At 43.7% G+C, this 18,619-nt stretch overlaps 1 protein-coding gene across 3 annotated transcripts in view; it reads left to right on the forward strand.

Annotated features, from left to right (window-relative positions):
- The first annotated feature begins 15,188 nt into the window (after positions 1-15,188).
- The window catches only part of LOC120514607 (cytochrome P450 2J2-like), a 62,443-nt gene continuing 59,012 nt past the window's right edge, over positions 15,189-18,619 (forward strand). Inside the window, exon 1 of one of the 3 annotated variants that reach the window (XM_039735084.1) lies at positions 15,189-15,380. The gene's annotated coding sequence lies outside the window, so the exon portion shown is untranslated. Of the gene's footprint in view, positions 15,381-15,418; positions 15,623-18,619 lie in introns of those variants that run through there. The other 2 variants (XM_039735083.1, XM_039735085.1) reach the window with 2 other exon arrangements.

Genomic DNA, 18,619 nt, shown 5'->3' on the forward strand with positions numbered 1-18,619 from the left:
TGGCATCCCATTGACTCGAATTTCACCTTCAAACTAACTGATCATCCGTGAGGTTCACATACTTTTGCCACTCACAGATATGTAATATTCGATCATTTTCCTCAATAAATATATGACCAAGTACAGTATAATATTTTTGTCTCATTTGTTTAACTGGTTTCTCTTTATCTACTTTTAGGACTTGAGTGAAAATCTGATGATGTTTTAGGTCATATTCATGCAGAAATATAGAAAATTCTAAAGGGTTCACAAACTTTCAAGCACAACTGTAACTATACGGTCTGTATTATAAATGTATGCACACGTTTTACATCTTTTCTGTAGGCTGGGAGTTGTGCCATTTTCTGTTGGTTCACTTAGGGAGTTTCGGACAATTAGTTGTTGCAGGTTTGGTGGTTGTCTGTATGCCAGGAGTGGAGGTTCTGGAAATCCATTTTTCAGTGTTTCGTCATTGTGTAGCACTGGCTGAAGTTCTTTAATAATTTTTCGAACTGCTTCAAGATGAGGGTTATATTTGACAACAAGGGGAATGTGTTTCGTGTTGTCTTTATTTTTGTATTCCAGAAAGTTGTCTCTATCGAGTTATAAAGGTGTACGCCCAGCATGGAGCCAAAGAAAGCATTAAAGGACACACCCGTGAAGAAATTAGAGAAAATAACCATAGACCTGAAAAAAGAGATCATCAATAAACACAAAGACGGTGTTCATGTGGCTGATCTGGCACGCCAATACGGCAAAGCAACGTCGACAATATGTACCATTCTTAAAGAGAAAGACAGATTCAAGAGTGCTAATGTGGCAAAAAAAGGGTGTTAAAGTGTTAACGAAACAAAGACCTAAAGCGATCGATGATGTTGAAATGTTGTTGCTACTATGGATAAACCAGAAACAGTTAGCAGGCGATAGCGTGTCCGAGGTGATCAGATGTGAAAAAGCAAGGGCTGATCTCATTAAGAAAACCCAATGGAACGAGTGATTCAGAAGTGGAACCATTTAAAGCGAGCAGGGGACGGTTTGAGAAGTTTAAATAAAAGACGTGGGACTCGCAGTGTCATACGGCATGGCGAAGCCGTGAGCTCAGATTAAGCAGCCACCGAGAGACACGTCAAGGAGTTCCAGGAGTTCGTCGAAAGTAAGGGGGTACCTGCCACTGTATAGAATGTATGCTTATCAACAGTTCTGGGTTGGGGAACGGATTCATTAAATTTGCATAACTTCTTGCGGGAAAATTTGATTCGGAATACGAGCATTTCTGTTCACAAGTCACTTTCTGAACCGAGGTTCCACTCTATTTGCCTTTTGGATTGTTGATTTTGTTTACTTTAATAAAAGTTTCTAAAAACATTTCTTTGGTTCTGATGGGCCAGGGGTTTTACCCTTCCACTCCCTCTCTCTTTTAGAGTTAATAACCTTGGCCCCTTTTGGTGTATCGGGGAGCAAAATATCAGTAATATCTAGCATATCCATCTATCCGTTATCCAGCCCGCTATATCCTAACTACAGGGTCATGGGGGGGTCTGCTGGAGCCAATCCCAGCCAACACAGGGTGCAAGGCAGGAAACAAACCCTGGGCAGGGCACCAGCCCACTGCAGTATCTAGCATATATGGTGGTAAAGATGTCTTAGATTGTCTTTACCAAAGAGACATTTATTTTTTTTTTATTTTCATTTGATGCTGTAGTATTTCTGGGCACATTTACGATTAATGCAGATATCCCATTACCAGGATATGCCAGGATTGCATCAGCAGGCCGTGTCAATTAACATAATTGAAAATTTAGCTGTCTGTGTGTCACCCTTCCAGCACAGCCATGCTGGTCATTTTTGTGATAACCAATATGACGGAGCCAATGCTGTGCGAGAGGTTTACGGGTGTGGCAAGTTCAGCCACAATCTCTGCCCTCTTTTTTTATTTCCATTCTGTTGTGGTACTTTAAACACAGGACATCTGACAGACGTGCTTCCCTTCTGTTTGTGAGGTCCAAAACACATGCGTCCCTTATTCCTCGTTGCCCCATTCTCAACATTGTACTTCTGGGTGAGCAGTCGTCGGCTGTCAGCTCTCACACACACTAAAGAAAACGTCAAACCCGCCTGGGATAAGTCACTGACTAGCTGGAGTGAGATGGCACAGCAAAGGGCCAAAGTGAGGAAAGCAGTGCACATCACAAACAAGGATCACGAATCAGAGAGAAGGAGGAGAGAAGGATCCTCCACTTGAAACAATGACATGACCCATTGTGAAAACAATTGAATGGGCGCCCCCCCACTGGGTGAACAGAACAGAAATACAAATGAGAACCACAAACACAAGAGGAGCAGATTACAGTTTGTGAAAAAGGACTTCAAAGAGCCTGCAGAATTCTGGGAAAAGGGTCTTGTGGACAGACGTGACAAAGATGAGCCTCATCAGAGTGATGGCAAGAGAAAAGTGTAAAGATGAAAAGGTACTCCAAAGCAGACCACCTCATCTGTTCAACGTGGAGATGCTGGAGGTGTTATGGCTTGGGCATGTATGGCTGCCACAGGTCCTGGCACACTTCTCCTCATGAATTCTGAGGTGTATAGAAGCCTCAGATCTGCTCAAGTCCTGTTTAAAGGTCTCCAAACTCATTGGACGGAGCTTCATCCTACACAAATGTGCGCAGGGGAACACGCCTCAAACTCCGCCCAGTTACACCCTGAAGCAACCATATAAGGAATATGCTAATCAGCCTCATACATGTGCAATCACAGTGCTGCAGGGCTTCATGGGTTGGAACAGCAGCTTCCTACTTAAGCCCTTGTGAAAAAAAATGAATGGGCGCCCCCCCACTGGGTGAACAGAACAGAAATACAAATGAAAATCACAAACACAGGAGGGGCAGATTACAGTTTGTGAAAAAGGACTTCAAAGAGCCTGCAGAATTCTGGGAAAAGGTCTTGTGGACAGGGAAGACAAAGATGGGCCTCATCAGAGTGACAGCAAGAGCAAAGTGTGGAGACGAGAAGGAACTCCTAAGCAAACCACCTCATCTGTTCAACATGGTGATGCTGGGGGTGTTATGGCTTGAGCATGTATGGCTACCATTGGTCCTGCCTCACTTCTCTTCATTGATGATGGATCTGCTGATCACAGCGGCACAGTGCATTCTGAAGTGTATAGAAACCTCCGATCTGCCCAAGTCCCAGTAAATGCCTCCAAACTAAGTGGACGGCGCTTCATCCTACACAAATGTACGCTGGTGAACGTGCCTCAAACTCCGCCCAGGTACTCCCTGAAGCAGCCATATATGGAGCATGCTAATCAGCCTCATACATATGCAATCACAATGCTGCACACCTTCATGGGCTGGAACAGAAACTTCCTACATGACCCAAAGTGGAAGAAATTTAATGGGCAACATCCACCCCACAGGGTGTCCCATACAGACAGTAAACACAGGGAGGAGAAAGCATCAATCATTCTGCTTTATTATCAAAGTCAGGGGTGTCCAACTCCAGTGACTGCAGATTTTCATTCTAACCATATTCTTAACTAGTGAGCTGCTTTTGCTGCTGATTCACTTGTTTTGCCTTCATTTTAATTGACGTGATGTTGGTCTGCTTAGGTCACCAAAACATCTTGATGGTGGTCTTAGAAAAAAAACAGAAAATCAACAGTCTGCTGCGGCAGAACGAGAGCAGCAACAAGTCTTGATATTCAATAACGGCTTTAATTAGCAGAAGGAGTTGGCTTCTCATTAAGAAACTGGTTGGAGTGAAATTGGCTGGAGTTTGATGTTTCAACTTAGTGGGTCATCTGTTGGCACGTTTCACATTTCTGTTTGACTGATCTATAATAATAAAAGGCAAAGCCTTCACTGACTCACTGACTGACTGACTCATCACTAATTCTCCAACTTCCCGTGTAGGCAGAAGGCTGAAATTTGGCTGGCTCATTCCTTACAGCTTACTTACAAAAGTGAAGCAGGTTTCATTTCGAAATTGACCTGCATTGTGAGGGAGCGTCAGTTACAGAACTGACAGCCATGTGCTGCGATTCCCCAAGGGTGATCCGACTTGCAGGGTCTTCATTATGCAACACCTGGCTGTGGAGGATAGATGGTCATTTCTGGAAGGGTGGGACTGGACTGTGTGTCTGCCTGGGGGGGTTGCCAAAAGGGATCCTGAGCTGTTTCGTAATGTGGTGGGTACGGCAACATGCTGTACGAGTGCATGCCCCACCAACCTGACATGACCTGATCTACATCTCTTCTGCCGTATATATTTGAATTTCCCTTTGGGATTAATAAAGTTTTATCTAATTTTATAAATAAAATGTTATATTATTTTAAGATGAAAGCCGAGTACCCAGGAAAAAACCTGCCTCAGGAGAACATAAAGATTCGGATGGGACTAGAATGCAAAACACCTCGGGCACTGCCATGCCACCTGGGTCTTTCTTGATTGATGAAATCCAAACCCAGACCGGGCTTGCTGATGTTGTGAACATTTATTGAACAGCAATATCATTAACACATCACTTTATATGCCCTGGTAACTCCAACAATCCCTGTAATTCTCTGTGCTAAAGCATCATGGGAGTTGTAGTGCTTCTCAGCCAACTGCAGACAACGTGTTTACATATACACACATACACATCTCACCACAGTCCCCGAGAGCTGCAACGGTCAGGACCATCAGCCACCCAACAAACCAATACCCACCACTGGGGTGCTGCCAACCAGGATCCTGAGTCGAGTGGTGGGTGCAGCAATGGGCTGTACCAATGCATGCCCCACCAACCTGATGTGACCCGACTGAGAGTAGCTGTGTATTCCCTTTAAACTGCTAAAAGCCAGAAAGCAGCTGATTTCCCAACAGTCGAGAGTAACAAAACGGGAAAGGGGGGAAAGCAGCCGCAGGGCAGGAATGGTGATAGTTTTACTTTACTTATTTGTGGATTTTATGTTTCGTTGTTGTATAACAGTTTGGAAATAATCCTTGGGATGTGTGAAATGTGGGTAAGGTACTTTATGTGTAGGAACAAGGTGAGGATAAGATCTTGGATCCCAATATTAGAATGGTATGAGCCCATTGCTTTTAGGCGAGTGGGTAGGAAATGTTTAAAGGCTCCCATGACATTAGTACAAAAAGTCAGTGATGAGGATACGTGTCTCTATTGTGCGTATTGCAACCTTTCTTTATCCCCCTCAACCTGTAGGTTGTCTTAAAGGTATTTTTCCAAATTTTTAATTCCAGGGTGTCTCCTAGATTTTGGGAGAGCTTCAGGACTGGGTTGCTACAGAACCCTTGGACCAATTATTCAACCTTTTTCTTTCTTCCATTGTTATCCTTTGTTTGGCAGCTTTGGACTTTATACATTTTATGAGCCTTTGCCTGTAACTTCTCTGCATGAATGTTTTTAGTAATTTATTGAATTTGTCCCATGTGTTGGATACGACTATTTTGTTTTGCTTGATTATTGTGTATTATTTTTATGGATTGCTTACCTCTTCATGACACCTTTAATTAATTCATTCATTAATTTTGGCTGATTTTTGTTCTTTAGCTCACCGACAAATATTGTATTACGATTTTTCATGCAATAAACATTGTGACTTTGGTTTCAAAATACTTTATTTGTGTTTTGGGGCATCCTGAGTGTCATCCAGCTATGAACTACTAGTGGGCACTGGCTTAAAACAGCGCATCACGACACTGACGAGCCCCATGAGGGCAAAACACGTGTCGTGTGCTCTTTGTATTATTTGGCACGTACTGTATCATATATACAGCTGGGAAAACAAGAATTGAACACGTCAACGTTTTCCTCAGTAAATCTTTTTTTCTAATAGGGCTATTGACAGGAAAATATTACTAGATGTCGGTAACAACTGAAGAAATCCACACATACAAAGAAATCAAAACTAATAAGTCCATAAATTAAGTTCTGTGTAATAAAGTGGAATGAGACAGGGAATAAATATTAAACATCCTTACGAAATGTATTTAAATACTTAGTAGAAAAGCTTTTGTCGATGATGAGAGCTTCAAGACGCCTCCTGTATGGAGAAACGAGTCTCATGCATTGCTCAGCTGTGATTTTGGCCCATTCTTCCACATTCTTCAAATCTTGAAGGTTCTGGGGGTCTCATCTCTGAACTCTGATCTTCAGTTCTTTCCATCGATTTTCAACGTGATTCGAGTCGGGTGACTGACTGACTGACGGACTGACTGGGCCATTCTAGCAGCTTCTTTATTTTCTTTATTCTCAGACACCAATTGAGTTTCCTTGGTTGTGTGTTTGGGATCCTTGTCCTGCTGAAATGTCCAGCATTCTGGTAGATGGCAGCAGATTCTTACCAAGAATGTCTCTCTACATTTCTCCATTCATCCTTCCTTCAATTCTATGATGTCTGCTAGTATTTTGGGGTGATGATGTGCAGTGCCATTTCTCCTCCAAATGTGGTGTGTGAAATGACATCCAAAGAGTTAGCCCGGACTATATATATATAAATATATATACTAGGGAGCTTTGCCCCCTACTCGCTTTGCTTGTCCACCCCCGAGTTTGGTTTACCAGATATACAATTTAAAAAGATTGTTATTTTCATGTTACATATGCATTATTTTCACTTTCACTTTAAAACTTTTGTAAACACAATACTTGTCCTTTATTTCTGGTATGGTTACATGCTTCTTGCAGGACGTAAAGCGCTGCTCGTGTTGTGAAGGAGGGGCAGCTGAACGCCCACTAAGGCGATGCCGTCCGATCATCTGCTGTTTTTCTGCTGCTGCTGGTGAGCTGCATGTTTTTTTTGTCGCGCTGCCCGTCGATTATTTCAAAGCCTGTACAGCAGCTGTCCTTTTGCCGCTTTGCGTTGTGGGGGTCGGGGTTGGGGGGTCTTGAATGCATGCTAAGGAGAAGCGGTCGGATCATCTGCTGGCTTCCTGCTGCTGCGTGTTTTTTTTTTGTCACTTGTCATTGTTTTAAGAGCTGGGAGCACATGATGTCTGTCTGCCAAAAGCATTCCAACAACTGCTTGGTTAGATGTCCGTGAACTTGTTTTAAATGTTGTCTCACTGCCTAGTCTCATGTGATATGAAAATGTCTCTCCCGGGAAGATCACGTCTCGTTTCTCTAGTCTCCCTCCCAGGATTTTTTTTTTATAATGTATACAGTGGAATCTCAGTTCACGGCCATAATTTGTTCTAAAACTTTGGTCGTAAACCGATTTGGTCGTGAACCGAAGCAATTTCCCCCATAGGATTGTATGTAAATACAATTAATCCATTCCGAACTGTACAAACTGTATGTAAATACATATTTTTTTAGTTTTTAAGCACAAATATAGTTAATTATACCATAGAATGCACAGCATAATAGTAATCTAAATGTAAAAACATTGAATAACACTGAGAAAACCTTGACCAACTGAGAAAACTAACACTGCAAGAGTTTGCGCTATAGTGCTAGGAACTGCTCGGTAAAAAAAATTTTTTTAATGAGTTTTCAGCACAGGGAAAAAAACGAATATTTGAAAAATCCGTAATTTAATAAACCACCAAGAAAAGTAACATTGCAACAATGCACGCTACGAACCGATCGCTGGAAACAGAACTGAAAACAAAAACCAGCCTTTTCTACCTCATGCGTTCAGCCCTCCCTCTCTCGTTCGCTCTCTTTCGCGAGCCTGGAGCGCCTGTGTGTGTGTGTGTGTGCGCTTCTCTCGCACGCCTGTGTGTGCATGTGTGTGTGTGTGTGTGTGTGTGTGTGTGGCGCTCTCTCTCTCTCTCTCTTGCTCGCTCGCTGCACAGTAAATGCACAGGGAGAGACTCAAGATGTACAAACCGAAAGGGAAACTGGCTTGTTCGTATACTGAGTTTATGGTCGTGAACCGAGGCAAAAGATTGGCAAACATTTTGGTCGTAAACCGATTTGTATGTGTACCGACACATTCGTGAACCGAGGTTCCACTGTATATATATATATATATTGTCACAATTAAGAGTCCAAGACATTATAAAGGTTTGGGGCAGCCACCCATATATTGTTTTTCCCAGCTGCAAAAGGGTTTTTGAATCAAAAGCACGATGTGCATATCACAGAGTCCAAAACAGAACTGGCTATAGTAGCCCAAGATGGAGGCTTTAAAAGTCTGGAAAGGAAATGATGTCATCTGAATGGCCGGAATCAGAAGTTTCGTCAGCAAAGGGACCGGCTTTGGAAGTTTCATCAGCAAAGGGGCCGGCTTCGGAAGTGACGTCAGCAAAGGGGCCGGCTTTGGAAGTTTCGTCAGCAAAGGGGCCGGCTTCGGAAGTGATGTCAGCGAAGGGGCCGGCTTCGGAAATGACGTCAACGAAGGGGCAGGCTTCGGAAATGACATCTTCTGAGGAGCCAGAACCTTGCAGGATTTCCCGGGAAAGGACTGTAGGGAACTGAGAAAGACAGCCAGTGCACTCCGCCGCCCCCCCGCCAGATGTTTTATTACACTTACTCAGACCCTTTAGCTGCCTCCTACTCGCACGTATGTGACAATCTATATATATATACAGTCAGACACTGACTTGCTGCTCCATTTTGGACCAGCCATTTGCCCGTATGTCAGTCACAAAGTGTGCAGGCCATTACACTTGAGGCTCTGTGTTGTCTGCAGCACCAACTGATCTTCAAGTCTGAGCATCCACATGTCGGGTCGGTGTAAGGCAGTGTTTCTCAACCACTGGACCGTGCCACCATTGGGTTGCGGGTTGCCATTGTTGGTTTGCGAATGGGTCTTGGTGGGTCAAGATGGGTGGCTTAAGTGCTTGGCAGTACTGTGCGATATGTTTCCCCATTTCTAAATGAGCTCATTTCACGAAGCGGGCTGTTAGTGGGTCATCAAAGGATTAAAAAAGGCAAACCTGGGTCACAGTAGTCGGGACCATAACCATTAAGAAATACTGATGGAAGGGAAGCAAGGGAAGGCGGTGCGGTCGAAATGTGTGAGCCACATGGAGCAGCACAGACCAAAACAAACCTTCAAAGGCCCTCCTAGAGTCCCTGTGAAATAACAAGGATAATATTGAAGGATTTATTACCAGCAGCTGGTTTTGGCCATTTCCTGAACATTAGTACCCGATTATTTTTCTTTGGCCCTCGGCCGTAGGTGCGAATCGCCTTACATAGGGGTGACCTCCAAGATTTCAGTTTGTGTCTAAACGGACACCTTTCATGGAGTCACCCCAATCCACACAGCACTACATAACAGTGAAGGTTGCCCACTGCACATCAGTTCTTTACATTAGGCATCCCTTTATCTTGATAAACAGACACCAGACATCTGCAAGTTATTTTAAGACTGCTCTCTAGACGAGTCCACAAATGAACAATTCCCCTGACTTCAGTCCTTAAAAATCCCAGAAGAAGAAAAACATACAGCAATCTGTTAGACAAGAAAACACCATTATGGCACTCCAAAAATATTTGTCCCGTCGATGTCTGTGTTTGCTCCCTGCTCCCTGTCCGTCTCCTGGGATTAACCAAATATTGCTTCTAAAAATACTCGGCAGAGCAAACTGATCCTTCCCATCGTGTCTTCTCACTGCACACTCATTTCTGTGTTCAATGTGCTACATTTTATTTTCATCCATGACAGCTTGTTGGGCATCTACATTAACTCTTTCGGGGCTGATGTTGACTTTTGCCAAAAGGAGGAGTTGACAATGGTAATCAACTGTCAACTGTGAGAAAACCAACCGTTATGTTTTAGTTGGAGTATCGTTACTAGAAAGAAAGTTAGCTTTGTTGGTTTTGACAGAGATTTTCTGCACTCCCATGAGTAGCACAGCACAAACAATGGCAAAAATGGCCCTGACACCTGGCGAGTGATCCAAGTGGATGTGTACAGCAGAACACTCCCGGGATGACGTTTTGCCTGTTCTCTCTGAACTGGACTATGATTTGTCAGACTCTGATCTTGATACAAGCGATCGAAGACGATTGTGAGGTTCCGGCTTCAGCTGATTGTTCCCCAGCTATTCGTAGTGCATGTCCATGTTCAAGTAGCTGATACACCTATGGCACTGTTCACCTGGGAGGACTGCCACTTAACAATGACAAGAGGTAGAAACCAGATTGCAATGCAAATGCAATGCACTGCGACAGTGACGGCTGCTGCTGCCCCAGTCACGCGAAAACAGCCTGGCAGCAAGCCTGCCGCACATTCTTGGCAAGCTGGCAGCCACAGCATCCAGCAACAGACGTTTTTTGTTAATGTCTGTGGGATGCCATTGCTTTTCAGAAAACTATGCATTTGGGAAAAAATATTCAGCCCTCAAAGAGGTAAAGCAGCCTGGTAACTGTGAGTGCTGTATTGTTAATGGAGCTTAATTTCAGCCATTTTCTTCAACAGAAGTCTTGACCGCTTATGCACAAGGCCGTATTTCAAAGCTGATTGTGTACGACGCAATAGGTGTCTTCTTTCAAATAAATCCTAAGCTTTCACGTTGTCCTCTCTCTTTCATTATTAAACTATGCGAATTGCACACGTCACAGCTGAGTTGGTCCACTTTTTTCAAAGATCCCACCCACGTCGAGCCGAATACAGTGAACAACTCGTTACCATTGGATAGATGAGGTTCAGAGCCTTCTGTTAATATACAGCTGTCTGTGATTGGTCATTTAGATAGATAGATAGATAGATAGATAGATAGATAGATAGATAGATAGATAGATAGATAGATAGATAGATAGATAGATAGATAGATAGATAGATAGATAGATAGATAGAGTGAAAGACACTATATAATAGATAGATAGATAGATAGATAGATAGATAGATAGATAGATAGATAGATAGATAGATAGATAGATAGATAGATAGATAGATAGATAGATACTTTCTTAATCCCCAAGGTGATATTCCCATACTCCAGCAGCAGCATACTGATAATAAACAATATTAAATTAAAGAGTGATAACAATGCAGGTATAACAGACAATAACTTGTTAACGTTTACCCCCTCCAGTGGAATTGAAGAGTCACATAGTGTGGGGTCTCCTCAGTCTGTCAGTGGAGCAGGATGGTGACAGCAGTCTGTCTGTCGCTGAAGCTGCTCCACTGTCTGGAGATGATCCTGTTCAGATGATGCAGTGGATTCTCCATGATTGACAGGAGTCTGCTCCGCGCCCGTCACTCTGCCACAGATGTCAAACTGTCCAGCTCCGTGCCTACAATAGAGCCTGCCTTCCTCACCAGTTTGTCCAGGCGTGAGGCGTCCTTCTTCTTTATGCTGCCTCCCCAGCACACCACCGTGAAGAAGAGGGCGCTCACCACAACAGTCTGATAGAACATCTGCGGTATCTTATTGAATATAATCTTTATTATAGAACCACATGTCAAAACTGTGCGTAAATGGCAACAAATAAAATGCCAATGTAACCTCTCATCTTTACACACCGTGATGCACAAAGCTCAACAACAACAACATTTATTTCTATAGCACATTTTCATACAAATAATGTAACTCAAAGAGCTTTACATAATGAAGAAAGAGAAAAAAGACAAAATAAGTAAGAAAATAGAATTAGGGAACACTAATTAATATAGAGGGAGGCACGGTGGCACTGCTGCCTTGCAGTTAGGAGACCCGAGTTCGCTTCCCAGGTCCTCCCTGCGTGGAGTTTGCATCTTCTCCCCGTGTCTGCGTTGGTTTCCCCCTACACTCCAAAGACATGCAGGTTAGGTGCATTGGCGATTCTAAATTGTCCCTGGTGTGTGCTTGGTGTGTGGGTGTGTGTGCCCTGCTGTGGGCTGGCGCACTGCCTGGGTTTTTTTTTTTTGCCTTGTGCCCTGTTTAGCTGGGATTGGCTCCAGCAGACCGCCATGACTCTGTAGTTAGGATATAGTGGGTTGGATAATGGATGGGATGGATAATTAACATAGAATAAAAGTAAGGTCTGAGGGTCAGGGAGGACAGAAAAAACAAGCAAATAAAAAAAACCTCCAGATGGCTGGAGAAAAAAACAAAATCTGCAGGCCACGAGGCCATCCGCCAGCCCCGGCTGGGCATTCTGCCTAACATAAATGACCTCACAATCAGTCCTCATGGTATTCAGGGTTCACATGGAAGAACTTGATAATGATGGTCATGTGGACTTCTGGCCTTTAATCCATCAATGGAGGGACATCACGGTGCCCTGATCAGGTGGTAGGGGTGCAGATCGCCACCACAGAAAACCGGAAAAAGAACAGAAGAGAAAGTAGGGGTTAGTATGGATTATGGAGCCACCAGGAATGATAATGATAATTAATTGAATATACAGAGCATCAGGATTACACTAAAATGAAGTTATGAGAAAGTCATGTTAAAGTAATGTGTTTGTAGCCGTTTTTTAAAGAGCTCCACCGTATCAGCCTGGAGAATTTCTATCAGTCAGCTATTCCAGATTTTAGGTGCATAACAGCAGAAGGCCGCCCGCCTCACCACTTCTTTTAAGTTTAGCTCTTGGAATTCTAAGCAGACACTCATTTGAAGATCTAAGGTTACGATTTGGGGTGAAAGGTGAAATATAGGATGGAGCAGATTACTGAAGGCTTTGTAAACCATACACAGTATTTTAAAGTCAATTCTAAATGGCACAGGTAACCAGTGTAACGATGCTAAGACTGGGGTGATCTGCTCGGATTTTCTTTTCCCAGTTAAGATTCTAGCAGCTTCATTCTGCACTCGTTGTAATCGATTGATGTCTTTTTCTTGGTGGTCCTGAGAGGAGTGCGTTACAGTAATCTAGTCGACTGAAAACAAAAGCGTGAACTCATTTCTCAAGTCAGATTCTGAGCCAAATTATGACTTTATTGAGACCGACATGTTCATTGAAGGACTCAAGGCTACGCTTGATCTGTAAGTACTGCTTTGTATGACTTTGAAGTAACTAAACAAATAATATTTGAGAATTTCCATCTTATCCATGTGTAAGAGAATGACAAGACAACTACAAAGATTTGGGGTCCAACCCGGTGTCCAGTTTACTGGGTTCACAATGAAAAAAATCAAATAAACACTCAAAAGGTCTTTTCAGACAAGAGTTCAAGATGAAACTGGCAAAGATGGCAGAGTTTCTGGTTTTCAGCCCTGCTGGAAAGAAGTGGCGGGTCCAGGTGGATGAACACCAGAAGCGACATCAGAGATGTTAAGCTGTCAGTCACCCGGTCTGAAGAGAGGAAGACATTAAAACACAGCACCCACCTCAGGTGTGGCGGTATAATTACAGTCACTAGAGCCCTTTAGCTGTCCCCTATGTGCATGCGTGTGACACCATGTAATAATATTACCCTCATTTCTGAGTGCTGTAGCGTAATTTTGATTAAATTAGTTAAGTAGGTCAAGAGTAACATTTATACTATATTTTGCAATATATTCTTAGTAGAGATAAGGTATGCAGACTTCCTTTATTATTGCTATCTTATTACTATTTTATTATATATTATTATAATATATAACAGATATATATTATATATATATATATATATATATATATATATATATATATATATATATATATATATATATATATATAATATGTTATTTATACACACACACACACACACCAAAAACACACCTCTTCACTGTATGGACCGGGGGAGCAAGCCTGGGCATAACAGTACCTGCCTTGGGACGCTAGATGGCAGCCCCCCTTGGGTGGCAGTGGTGCCTCGGATTCCCGCAGGGTTCCATGGGAGATGGAGTTCTGTACAACCCTGTTTGGTTCCGTGGGTGCCACCAGGGGGTGCTGCAGTTGTTCCTGAGCCTGTGTGGGCAGTTCTTCTGCTACACCCGGAAGTGCAGCTGGAAACAGGTCATCAAACAACTGGAGCACTTCCAGGTGTGCTATAAAAGGAGCCAGCAGCCAGAGTCGGGAGGAGAGGGACTAAGCTTGCCAGAGAGGAGTGGTGAGGAAGTACAGTATTGTGCTTTGGACTGTGTGTTGTGGACTCCTGGGAATGGGGAAGACGTTCTCCACGAGTTAAGAAAAATAAAAGCACTTTGTTTTAGTAGTGTTAAGTGCCATCTACAGTCACTATCCATGGCCATTACCTGGATGGGATGGCAACTGTATGGAAGGACTGGAGGAGACGGCATCAACAAGGCAATACCTTCGCTGGGATGAAGGCAGCTTTCCTGGGTGGCTGTGGCACCACGGATTCCCGCAGGGTATGCTGGGAAGTGGAATCCGAACACATTTCTCCAGTTTTAATGTCACTACACTGGTTACCTGTGTCATTCAGGATTGACTTTAAAATTCTGCTTATGGTTTATAAAGCCTTAAATAATCTCGCCCCATCTTATATATCGGAATGTCTGACACCTTATATTCCAAATCGTAACCTCAGATCCTCAAATGAGTGTCTCCTAAGAACAAAACTTAAAAGAAGTGGTGAGGCGGGCGGCCTTCTGCTGCTATGCACCTAAAATCTGGAATAGCCTGCCAATAGGAATTCACCAGGCTGATACAGTAGAGCACTTTAAAACACTGCTGAAAACACATTACTGTAACATGGCCTTTTTATAACTTCATTTGAATCGTAATTTAACTTAATCCTGATACTCTATATGTTCAATCTCCTCAAAATAACTATTCATGGTGGCTCTAAAATCGGTACTGACCCCTACTCTCTTTTCTGTTTTTTTCCGGTGGCCTGCGCCACCTCCACCTACTCAAAGCATCCTGATGCTCAAACAATGATGGACGGATTAAAAGGCAGAAGTCTACGTGACCATCATCTTCATCAAGCCCTTCTGTGAGAATCCTAAATCCAAAGAGGACTGTTTCATTTATGTTAGGTAGAATGCCCAGAGGGGACTGGGCGGTCTCATGGTCTGGAATCCCTACAGATTTTATTTTTTCTCCAGCCGTCTGGAGTTTTTTTGTTTTTTCTGTCCCCCCTGGCCCTTGAACCTTACTCTTATTCGATGTTAATGTTGATTTATTTTGTTTTATAATTGTGTCTTTCATTTTTCTATTCTTTAATATGTATATATATATATATATAATGTACAGTAAGTGTGTGTGTGTGATTTTTTTCATTTAATACGAGATCCGCTTTGTGTGGAATCTGTTTCAGCGGCACCGATTTGCAGTTTTGCCCCGCATGGTCCCCTGTAAATCCAGCAATGAAAAATTTCTGTGGTGCCCCCGCCCCCTTCCCTCGATCCCCTCAGCGCGTCCATATTTTGTTTAATGGCTAGTCCAGTCCTGCCGCTACGCCGCTCTACGCAGTGCCCTTTCACACAGACCCGGTACTTCAGGTCAGACGTCTTTGTGCTTCTCACCTGTCGCAAGTCGGGCGTGTCTCTCAGTCTGTCACGTGTGGCGGGTCCCCTTCCACAGTCACCTCGGAAGGTGAGAGGCGGCACTCATTCAGCGACTGCCGGTGAGTTGCAGCTTTGTTTCTCTAACCACTAGTTGCTGCGCCCCTCGAGCTGGTACGGTGCGGTGTTCCTCATATCATGTTGGACGTCATCTGACTGTCGGCTGGGAAGTCGCACACGGCTCGACGCTGTCGGTTCACTTTGTGCTCGCTCCCACAGGACAAGCTGGGGTTTGTCGTCTCTTTGCTGAGGATTACGGAGAGGAGTGCGCGCGCATAGAGAAAGTTCCCGTAAACTTACTGAGGTAAGTGAAAAGAAAGCTAGAGAGGGGGGTGGGGCCCCCCGGATTCATGTCATTTCGTATGAATGCCCTCATCACGGAATAAAAAACGGGCAAAGTGAATCGCTCATTAAAGGTAATTGATAAACGAATGACACAACCCCGGTTCGAGTCCATCAGCAGGGGATCATTTTGTTCCCGCAGGCTGCGGCGGGTGCTGCCGCTCTAACCACTTTTTGTCTTCACTATGAAGATTAAACATCAGCGCACGTACAGACCAGTTTGTATTTGGAGAGGTTTGGGGGTGGGTGGGATGGTGGCAGATGGTCCTGACCTTTGCAGCTGTCGGTGATTATGGTGAGATGTGTATGTGTGTACTGTATATGTAAACACATTGTCAGCAGTTGGCTGAGAAGCACTACAACTCCCATGATTCTTTGGCGCAGAGAATTACAGGGATTGTTGGAGTTACCGGGCTGGACAGTAGGCGTGCATATAAAGTGATGTGTTAATGATATTGCTGTTCAATAAATGTTCTTGTCCTCAGTAAACCCAATTTGGATTTGGATTTCATCAATCAAGAAAGACCCAGGTGGCACAACGGCGCCTGAGGTGTTTTGCATTCTAGTCCCATCAGAATCTTTATTTTCTCCTGAGGCGGGTTTTTTCCTGGGTTCTCTGCTTTCATCTCAAAATAATAATAAAATAATATAACATTTTATTTATATGAGATCAGTTGAGATTAGATAAAACTTTATTAATCCCAAAGGGATATTTAAATATATACAGCAGAAGAGATGTAGATCAGGTCAGGTCAGGTTGGTGGGGCATGCACTGGTACAGCCCGTTGCCGCACCTACCACTCGACTCGGGATCCTGGTAGGCAGCACCCCAGTGGTGGATGTTGGTTTGTTGGGTGGCTGATGGTCCTGATCGTTGCAGCTCTCGGTGATTGTGGTGAGATGTGTATGTGTGTACAGTATATGTAAACACGTTGTGTGCAGTTGGCTGAGAAGCACTACAACTCCCATGATGCTTTAGCACAGAGAATTACAGGGATTGTTGGAGTTACCAGGGCTGGACAGTAGGAATGCATATTAAGTGATGTGTTAATGATATTGCTGTTCAATAAATGTTCTTGTCCTCAGTAAACCCAATTTGGGTTTGGATTTCATCAATCAAGAAAGACCCACGTGGCACAATGGTGCCTGAGGTGTTTTGCATTCTAGTCCCATCAGAATCTTTATTTTCTCCTGAGGCGGGTTTTTTCCTGGGTACTCGGCTTTCATCTTAAAATAATAATAAAGTAATATAACATTTTATTTATATGAGATCAGTTGAGATTAGATAAAACATTATTAATGCCAAGGGGAAATTCAAATATATACAGCAGAAGTGTAGATCAGGTCAGGTCAGGTTGGTGGGGCATGCACTCGTACAGCGTGTTGCCGCACCCTCTACATTACGAAACAGCTCAGGATCCCTTTTGGCAACCCCCCAGGCAGACATGCAATCTAGTCCCACCCTTCCGGAAATGACCATCTATCTGCCACAGCCACAGCGTCCCCTTGGCCTTGTCTTCAATGTTGAGGATCCCCTGAGCCTGATCACCCTTCATGAAATCACACCACATGGCCATAGTGAGGCTAGGGATCTGCACTGGCAATCGGATGGTTGCCGGTTCGAATCTCGTAAATGCCAATAGGGACTCTGCTCTGTTGGGCCCTTGAGCAAGGCCCTAAACCTGCAATTGCTGAGCTTTTTGAGTAGTGAGTAAAGCGCTATATAAATGCAAAGAATTATTATTTTTAATTATTATAGTGCTGTAATTGATGCTCCCTCACAATCATTTGGGACTCTGTGAGCAACCGCTCATTAGACACAAAGTCAAACCAGCGGTACCCAAGGATTATCTGACGAAACACAGTACCGAAGGAGTCGTGTCTTTGTCTCAGGTCACTGGATAGCATCCATGTCTCGCAAACAAACGCCCCATAGCCGCTGGACCCCACATCACTGTCACTGCCGAGGTAATCCCATAAAGAGGCGTGTGACTAAAATGCTTGACAATAAACAATTAACATAAATCAAATAGACACCCTAGAGGAGGGTGCCTGGCTTCTGAATCCCTCCCAAGTCTCCCCGTAACTTTGTCCCTGCTGTCATTTATACAGAACTAGCTGTGAAAATTTGGTGAAACAATCGATCGGATGTATCAGAAGTACTTTGCATCTAACTGAGTACTTATCTTCTTCTTCTTCTTCTTTTCCCACTTCTATTGTGGGCTCAATGTGCCTGATTAACCATCTCCAAACAATTCGGTCCTGCACCTCTTCGCCATTCAAGCCCGTTTTCTTCAAATCTTATTTAATTTTACCCAACCACCTCCGCAATGGACTCCCTTGCTTTCCCTTCCCCTGGACTTCCATTCCCATCAGTCTTTTGCCCACATATTCGTCACATGTCCATACCACTTCCGCCTCCATTCCTGTACGTTCTTAGATGTCGCTCTCACTTTTGCCGCACTTCTGATCGTCTCATTTCTTATTCTGTCCTTGAAAGTAGCTCCACACATCATCTCAACATGCTCATTTCTGCTGCGTCTAACTTCTTCTCCTGCACTCCCTTTATTGCCCATATCTTCGCTCCATACGTCACTGCTTGTCTTAAAAACCTTACTTTTAACCTTCGCCTTAATTCCTTGATCACATTATACTTCTGATACCTTCTTGAAGTGCGGAGAGAGTGACAGGCTGTGTTAATCAGGTTTCTCCGGTCCTGTTCAATCTATATACATCAGACTTCCAATATGACTCGGAGTCCTGCCACGTGCAAAAGTTCGCTGATGACACTGCTATTGTGGGCTGCATCAGGAGTGGGCAGGAGGAGGAGTACAGAAAGTTAATCAAAGACTTTGTTAAATGGTGCGACTCAAACTACTTACACCTTAACACCAGCAAGACCAAGGAGCTGGTGGTGGATTTTAGGAGGCCCAGGCCCCTCATGGACCCTGTGATCATC

Source organism: Polypterus senegalus, chromosome 14, assembly GCF_016835505.1.
Source record: "Polypterus senegalus isolate Bchr_013 chromosome 14, ASM1683550v1, whole genome shotgun sequence".
Classification (NCBI taxonomy): Eukaryota; Metazoa; Chordata; class Cladistia; order Polypteriformes; family Polypteridae; genus Polypterus; species Polypterus senegalus.